The sequence below is a fragment of the Lactuca serriola genome, chromosome 1 (genome assembly GCF_051521515.1).
Source record: "Lactuca serriola cultivar US96UC23 chromosome 1, Lser_US96UC23_V15, whole genome shotgun sequence".
Taxonomy (NCBI): Eukaryota; Viridiplantae; Streptophyta; class Magnoliopsida; order Asterales; family Asteraceae; genus Lactuca; species Lactuca serriola.
The window spans coordinates 190,061,781-190,071,335 of NC_136408.1; positions in this window are offsets into that span (position 1 = coordinate 190,061,781).

Genomic DNA, 9,555 nt, shown 5'->3' on the forward strand with positions numbered 1-9,555 from the left:
TAGGTAGCCCTTCAATTTTGCTGAGAAGGTCCAGGGCAGGAGCAAGTTTTTCAGCAAGGGTGCGCCTCACCGAATGATTGAGAATCGGATCATGTGCTTCTAGGATGTTGGATAGGGCAGAGTGTACATCCGAAACACATGTTTTGATAACCTCTCGTTCGGATCGAAGAGCTTAATCTGTTGCTGAGAATTGGAAAGCTGAGCGCTCTTGACCTTGAGGGCGGTGGTTTTACTAGCAAGAACGTCCATTAACGAGCTTTCGGCAGCGAGATCCTCTTGAAGTTTAGAGAGGCGCTCGTCAATGGAGGCACGAAGGGCCGAGTTGTCGTCACTGATGGATTGGCAAAGGGTAGCAAACGATTTCAACTCCGTTGAGACGAACGTGGCCAATTGCTGAACGATTGGTTCCAACGTTGTCTTTGTTGCATCGACGCTCTCCTGTAAGGACTTTAACAGGGAAGAGGCTTCAGAGAATAGTTTATCGACTTTTTCGGTCGCAGCCTCACAAGCTTTCGTTGAGGCGTCAATGGCTGCAAAGGCTGAAGCGACGGAATCATGCTGAGCCCTGGAGAAGGCATCAACAATCTTCTGAAGAGCGGCTTCAGAGAGATAGAGGATTGAGTGTTGGAGGATGAAGCAATAAGGAAGTCAACCTTCTCATTTAGCTCCTTAAGATGCTTCTTTGTTACTGGAGCATCCTCCTCGTCGTCGCTTTGGACCTGAAACGGACTAAAGTAGACCGAATCGAAGGTCATATTTTGCCCTCCAAGGAAAGGGTTATCTCCATCAGAGGCATGACCTGGAGATGTTGGGGGTGGTGAAGCTGGGGGTGTTGTGGTATGAGTCGGTTCAGGTTGGGTGTGAGTGGGGGTAGTTTCGGGTGGTGGTTGAGTATGGATAGTTTCGGTTGTATGCTGGGGTTCGGTTACAGGTGGTGGTTCGGTTGCATCGGTATGAACCCCCGTATCAGATACGTTGGTTGTAACCTTTGCAGTTGTTGTTGTTGTGGTATCAGTGAAAATGGGTGGTGGTATAGGGAAAGAAGTTTGAGGAATGGTGGTAGAGGGGTTTATGGTGGGAATGGAAGTAGGGATTGTTTGAGTGGGAGATGGAATTGGTGAGACATGGATTTCCATGTCTGGGGTAGGTGATCGAGGTGGGGTGTTACCTCTTGGAGGGGTTTCGCCTCTTTGAGAGTCGTCCGAATCCAAACTCTCACCTTCTGGTGCACTCGAAGAGGAAGCGATTATAAGCTTTCGCTTCGGTTGAGTCTTTCGCCTCTTCTGTCACAACTAGAAATTTTGTGTCATGTAATCTATACACTCAAGTTAATATGAATCAAAAACTTAAGAGCATGTGTGATACCTATTATTATGACATCAAAAACTTCAATCAAATACATCATACAAGTACTACAAATGGTCATCAAACAATTGGAAACCCTAGAAGTTCCTGTTTAGGTCCATTTTAGACTAGGACTTCCTTATTGGACCCAAATGGACCAATAAGCTTCCAATTTGACTATCATGGGCTTAGAACCCTAATTGGGCTCTAATTGGACCCACAATCATTTATTTCAACATTTTGGGCCATTTGGGCCTAGAATGAAATGAATTAAAAGCTTTGATCCATGATTAACCTAATCTAGCTTAATAAAGCATACAAATCACAATTTTATTTTATAAGGCCAATGATCACCCAAACTAACTCTAATATTGGGCTTAGGGGTAAAAAGCCCAAAAATCTTTTCTTCCTTCTACATTCTCGGCCCAAGCCCAAGGAAAAAGGGAGAGTTGACTTTGGATTGCCACCTCACTTATATTTGTTGGGTCTCCATGCAAGCAACTCATATTTCCAAGCAAGTATCACTTCAAAGATCACTTCTCCTTTTCCCTCCCTCACTCTCGGCCGAAACACACACACACATACACAAATATCTCTCAAACACTCTCTAGAATACTCAAGAACACATCCTTCCTCTCCACTCAAAAATCTCGAAAATTAGGAAGCTTTCAAGAGGATATTTCCACAAACTCTTCATCTAAGGTAAGATTATGCTTGGATCTATGACTTAGATTCTTTGTTTTATCAAAATCTTTTCCAAATCCATGCAAAAATCGTGATCTTACATCCTAGAAGCACATCAAACTCGAGATCTCCAAGAAAAGGGTGCTAAGGCCAAAAATCACCAAGTTTTCTTCCATCTTTTCTTCAAAAACCGAAACCACACCCTAAGGTGAGCTTCATACCCCCTATTTTCTGTTTTTATGAGTTTTGTGGGGGGGGGGGAATACAAGTGAAAGTGTAGATCCATATGTGTTTTGTATGCCTTGTATGATTTCTATGCCTATATGTGTGATTTTGTGTGTTTATGATGTTGGATCTAGCCATAAACCCCTAAAAATCGTGATATACTTTATGTTAAATGATACTAGCATCAAATATATTTCTACATACAAAGTGTTCCAAGAAAAATAGCTAAATGGCTTAATAACATTTCCTTTGGGCTAAAAACTCAATTTTTGGACATAAAATGTTAAAAATATAAAGTTAAAGGGCCCAAAATGAAATATTTCGAATTCTGATGGGTGAGATGAGTCAAAACAGTTTCCATAATGTATTTTTTTTGAAAATATACTTTTGGAGGATTAAAAACATAAATTTCAAGCTTAATGGGCTAAAAATGGCATTTTCGGCCCAATAGGGCCCAATATGCGAAATTTTCTGTTTTGGAGGGCCAAAACTGTGTTTTTCTGTAAAACAGTGGATTACTAGTGTTCCAAGTACTTTTCTAAGGTTTAAAATGCTTTTCAAATTTAAAAAGGACCAAAGTTGCAAAAATTTTCCAATTTGGGCCAAAATTGTAAAAACTGCGAAAAAGAGGGGTTATAACCGAGAAAACTGTATTTTCAGGGACTCAAACTGTTTTTAATGAAAAATATGCTGAAAAATATCAATTTCAATAATTTTTGGTGTTAAATTGCAAGAAAAATGGTTTAAGGACCAAACCGGAAAGATATTTAATTAGAGGGTTGAAAAAGTAAGTTTACAAACAAAGAGGGGCTGAAAACAGAAAATTTTCAAGGCTAATTTAATACACTCAACTTGATCAAATATTGGCACCGCGACTACCGACGAAATACAATACACAACAATACCAAAAATCGTTGTTAAACGAATTGGTTCGGTCTCGAACCAATAAAAATCCGAAACTACTAACGCGACGATACCTCGATTCACACAAGTAACATTTGGGAATTTAATACACACGTGAGAGTGCACAAACATCTACGCACCATCTTTGGGCCCCAAAGTGTAAAATCTTGTTTGTTGGGCCTAGCTAGCCCAATGACCTGATCTTAAGGCCCGAAGACTTCTACCTTACGAGTTGTTGGGTCTTACACGATCTAACACAGCGTAAAAGGACTTTCAATGGCTTTTATACTATTGGTCCCCAAGGGTCCTTTGGTACTGCTAGTAAAGTCGGTTATTTTAATGCGAGGCGGGTCAAGGGCCCCTCGTACTCTTTTTTTTTATCCCCAACCGGCTACAGAGTTATCGAGGTATTCGTGCCCTCTTTCTCTTCGGATGTGGGATTACCTGAAGTCAGGGCAGTTGGATAACGTGATTAGTACGGACGACGCCTACGGGATCGTTAGTATAGTTATAAACCGGTCGTTTGTGTAACGCGTGTTTATAGCAATTCATCATGCGCAAAAAAATCCGACGTCGCCTGGAATTAATGACTTCACACGCTGCAATGGTTTTATTTTCAACTTCATGGAATTCAAAGAATTAGGAAAACATCGGGTTTTCCTAGGGTTTTTCAATACATACGGTTTCGAAATGTACACAAGTTTAATGAACATTTTTTTACAACTATAGAAACAAACAAGCATACTTATGGATCTTCACAAACGTTTTCAAAAACTCTTTTCAGAAAATATCGGATTTTCTGGTGGTTTTCAAAATAATACAAAACGTTGCTTTTCAAATACCGCTTATGAACTCACCAACATTTCACATGTTGACGTTTTTCAAAATACTTGTATTCTCAGGTAACAAGTGAACCAAAGGAAAATGTACTCAGTGATGGCTTGCAGTTTATTTATTTATGAATCGAACAATTTATTTTTGGGAATGTAATGTTTAAACAATGTACTCCATGTAAACTTTATCGGTTGTACTATATTAATGCATCGTGATGAATGTTGTTACGTTTCATATATATTCAATGTTATGGTATTCAATTAAGTCACGACAGCCCTCGGACGTTTCCACCGTCTGGTTCGGGGGTGTGACATCTTCGGCTGCGGGGACTGTGCAGCTTTGGTTGGTTTCCTCTTCCTGGGAGAAGGACCTTTAGCCCCTTTGGTCACTTGCTTCCCTTTATCTGCCTTTTTTCCCCTATTAACAGGCTTATCAGCGTCATGGATGGACTTGAGCATTTCCTGTGTGAGTTCCCTCGGTCCAGACGCCTTGAACTCCTTAATAGTCCGGATGATCCGGCTGTCAGATGGAACATCGCCGTACATGGTCTCCGGAATTGAGCCAATGAAAGAGAACTTGGATGCATCTGAGACGATAATCTTCGTGGTATGAAAAGTACCGATCGAAGACATCAATGCACCGGCAGCAGTGGGGACATCGAACTTATCCATCGCCCACTTGGTGATGAGAGTCCAGAACCGTGCATACGACACCTCAGAATGTCGTGAAGAAGAAGAGAGGCTCTGGATGAGTTGTTGCCAGAGAACAAACCCATAGTCAAGATTGACATCGTTGTAGACGCCATACATTATCGACAAGAAGAGTCGACTAGAGCCGTCGGATCCTGAGCTCCGTTCAGATAAGCCCTTGAAGAGAACAGTGAACATGCCGTTCCACTGTGGCGGCAAGCAAGACTTTTTAAATTTCGCGACGGAGGTGAGCGCCTCCGTGTACCCCATGTTGTAAAACATACTGTAGAGGTGCCCAATCGGAATCGTCTCCGGATTAATCCTTGAAGGGTCAGCAGCAAACCCTAGCAATGTGACAAATCGTTGCCTTGAAATCGAGGTCTTGTGATCAAAAACCTCAAAGAACACCCTATCGACTGCTTTATCGTAATGTGCAGTCGCATACACCTGCGATAGGAGCTCCATAGGCACAGATTCAACCCTAGAAAGTGCAGGAGCGATTTGTGAGTACTTCAGGCACTCGATGACCGGAAACATGTAGGAATCGTACACCTGAGGGGTTAAGTCAATCACCAAACACTGTTGAGGGCGAATGGGAAGGATGTGTGAGGTGGCATGGACGGAGGATGATTCTGCCATTGTTGAAGTTAGGAAGAAGAAGATGAACAGTAAAGGATTTAGGAAATTTTGCTCTCTTGGGAAGTCGGATGCAGTAAAGAAGTAAATGGGAGAGGAGACTGCCTTTTATAGTGGGTGTAAGGAGAGAGAAAAATCTTTTCAAATCTTCTATGGAAATACGAAAAGGTTTTCCCGGAATGACAGATGTGTGACAGTTAAGTCATGCGATGATCACGCATGAGAGAGAGTGTCAGATTCCTTGGACACGCCGCCCAACAAGCGCCGTTTCAGAAGAAACCGTTTCAAATCCACACGCGCCTATTTTAGTGCCAGAAAGGAACCGCTTCAAATTCTCCCACGCGTCCACGACGTCAGTTATGGAATGGGCGTTTCAAATTCGCATGCGTCCCTTTTTACCGCCGTTTGAAATTCAATCCATTTGTTTCCCTCCTGAGTCAGCAACCCTTTAAACTTATCCCTGTAACGGCATCTTTTGAAGGATACTCCCACGTGGATGATTTTTGACCACTTCTTAATAATTAACCACCGATGCAATAAAACAGCCTCTAATTATTAGTACCATAATTTTTGGAAAATCAAAGATTTTCGTGCTAAGAGTGTAAAAAGAAAAGAAATAAAGCAACTATTTTTAGGAATAAATGTGATGTCAATAATGACACGAAACAAATGATCCCGGGCACGAATCTCTTCCTTCAAAGTCAAGAGAGACCCTAAAGTGTTAGTGTGGTTTCCCGTTGAATAACGATCAAACACTTATTAATAAATGTTGAAAGGCTTCTTTTAATTAGACTGCTTAAGGGTGGTTTTCGCTTTGATTCAACAAATCTAATCTTGAAATAAGATAGAAAGTGAACAAAGTACTTGTGAGACCGGTGTAGTCTGTTGAACAAGTAGGTAGGAATAAATTTGAAAGTGGCTTGGAAAATATAAAATCTCAATAAAAATTAAAAAACTGGATCCCGAGGGAAGAAATGTTATGGTGTTTAACAATTTCATAGGAATCACACAAATTAAAATTTGAGATTTCATCGAGATACATCCGTCAATTCTTTGGTGAAAACTTGAGCAAATTAATTGTTCACCGTCAATTCAGATTAGGTGTTGAATTTTAGGTTTCACTCAGCTCGTAGTGGCACGAACCTAAGATCATAAACACAGTTGTTGTGTAACCATAAACCTCAGTGGTAATTTCTGAGAGTCTCAAGGGTTACATTGATGAAACGAATGTAATGGAGAACTATAATGGAGATGGTGTAAGAAATTAAAGTACCTCTGCTGTGAAAATAAGGACCAAGCAGAAAACTCTTATCTCATGTGAGAAGAGAGTAAGGTAGCTCACGATTAGAATAAATGTGATAGCCTAATTGGGAAGACAAGGTTTGTGTATACCAAGTCATTAAGGCTATTATTTAGAATCTTATGAGGCTTGGGACACATACAGCAACATGCTTCTAGGGACACTTAACTAATCCAACAATTTTATCCCCATAAACGAACCAACACACAGATAAACTAAAAATAAAAAAATATTCTTGGAGGTTTTGATATATAGAAAAAAATAAAATAAAAATAAAAAATAAAAAAGAAAAAATAATAAGGAACGCAAGAAAGAAAAAAAAATAAGACTAAAAAAAAACATTGGAAATATTTGTAACCGAACCCGAACGTTCGGTTGGTTTCGGTTGAGAAAAATTTTGAAAAACCGAACTCGAGCGTTCGGTTGGTTTCGGTTTTGAAAAATTTTTAAAATCGAACCTGAGCGTTCGGTTGGTTTCGGTTTAAGAAAATTTTGAAAATCCGAACCCGAGCGTTCGGTTGGTTTCGGTTGTGAAAAATTTTGAAAAACCGAACCCGAACCTTCGGTAGGTTTTGGTTTTGGAAAATTTTGAGAAACCGAACCCGAACCTTCGGTAGGTTTCGGTTTTGGAAAATTTTGGAAAACCAAGGAATTTAAGCTTGCAATCAGAAAATACTTTTAACAATAAGATAAACAACTTTGAACATGAAATGTACAACCAAGAAAACTACCTTTGTGGTGATGAGCGAGTCAGATGATTTAACCGAACCTGAACGTTCGGTCAATTTCGCTTCTTACGTTTGAGGTTGAGAGGTAGTTTGAGGTACTGACTTTGATTCCATCATACCTAGCCCTTGTAAAATTCTGTTGAATGATGCTTCAGGAAGAGCTTTGGTAAAGACGTCAGCCAGTTGATCAGTGGTTCTAACAAAGTGTACTTCAACGTTTCCATCTTCCACATGATCTTTGATGAAGTGATACCTCAGTGCTATGTGTTTGGTTTTAGAGTGTTGCACTGGGTTATGACAGATCCTAATTGCACTTTCAGAGTCACAATATAGTGGGATCTTCTTCATATTGAGTCCATAGTCTCGAAGTTGACTCTGGATCCAAATCACTTGAGAGATGCAGGATGCAGCGGCTATGTATTCAGCTTCGGCAGTAGACAACGACACGCACATTTGTTTCTTTGATTGCCAGCTAACCAACTTCCCGTCAAGGAATTGACAGCCGCCAGTGGTGCTTTTTCTGTCGAGTCCACATCCTCCAAGGTCTGCATCTGAGTAGGCTTGGACGAAGAAGCCTGAGTTGGAAGGATACCATAGACCTAAGGAGGCAGTTCGCTTGAGATATCGTAAAATGTTCTTCACTGCAAGCATGTGAGGTTCCCGTGGGTTTGCCTGAAATCTAGCACAGTAACACACAGAAAACATAATGTCAGGCCTGCTAGCAGTAAGATACATCAGTGAGCCAATCATTTGTCGATAGAGCGTGATATCAACAGCCGGTTTGTCCAGGGATGGGGTGAGCTTGGTGCCGAATGCCATTGGGACTTTGACTTTGGAGTCTCCCATCATACCAAACTATGCTAGGAGAGTCTTCGTGTAAGCTTCCTGATTAATAAAGATGCCTTCGGATCCCTGTCTAATATTTAAGCCAAGGAAAAAGTTAATAGGATCCATTGAGCTCATTTCAAATTTAGTCTCCATCAGCTTTCTGAATTCAGCTGTTAGACTGGGATTCGTTGAGCCAAAGATGATATCATCGACATAAATTTGAACGATCATTAGGTGGTTACCTTCCTTTTTGCGAAAGAAGGTTGGGTCAACCAAACCTTGTTTGAATTTAGACATCTTTAAGAATTTAGTTAGCATTTCATACCAGGCTCTCGGAGCTTGTTTGAGTCCATACACAACTTTATCCAGAATGTAGCAATGATTGGGATACTTTTCGTTCACGAAACCAGGAGGTTGCTCCACATACACTGTTTCTTCGAGTTCTCCATTAAGAAATGCACACTTGACGTCCATTTGGAAAACTTCAAAGTTTTTGTGGGCAGCATAAGCAAGAAATATTCTTACAGATTCCAGCCTAGCTACAGGAGCGAAAGTCTCTTCATAATCAATCCCTTCCTCCTGACAATATCCTTTTACTACCAGACGAGCTTTGTTCCTTATAACGTTCCCTTCCTTGTCCATTTTGTTCCTAAATACCCATTTGAGACCAACAACCGAGGCTTCTGGAGGAGTTGGAATGAGTCGCCAGACTTTGTTCCTTTCAAATTCATTCAGTTCGTCTTGCATTGCTTGAACCCAATCGGAGTGATCAAGAGCAGTGTTAACTGTCTTCGGTTCAACTTTTGATACGAATGAGTTAAACATGCAGAATTCGACTTTGGAAAGTAAGGATGTCTGTTTTGCCTTGAGTTGTGATCGGGTTAGAACCTTTTCAGAGACATCACCAACAACTTGAGAGATAGGATGATCTCTGGTCCATTTGGTGAGAGGAGGGTAGTTTGGATCAAAGGTTGGATCCAGTTCAGCATTGATCATTTCTTCTGGCTCGGATTGGCTTTCGTAGTCGAATGACATATCAGCTTGCTCCCCCTCGATAGATGGGCTTTCAGGAATATTTTGAGAATCTTGAGCTTCAGAGGTTTCTTGTGGTGCTTGGCTTTCAGGCGTTGATGCATCTTCGGATGGTGAAGCACTCTCGGTTAGCAAAGTGCTTTCGGTTGGCAAAGTGCTTGGCTCCCCCTCAACTTGTGAGCTTGGCTGGGATGATGATGGTGGATTCTCCCCCTCTACTGAAGCATGGGGTGATGGAGGTTCATCAGAGTTTGATCCTCCTTCATTTATTCTCCTGGCAGCTTCTTCGACAATTTGCCTCATGTGATCTACTTTATTATCTGCTGCGCCTGCTTCTGAGAGAGTGGCTTTC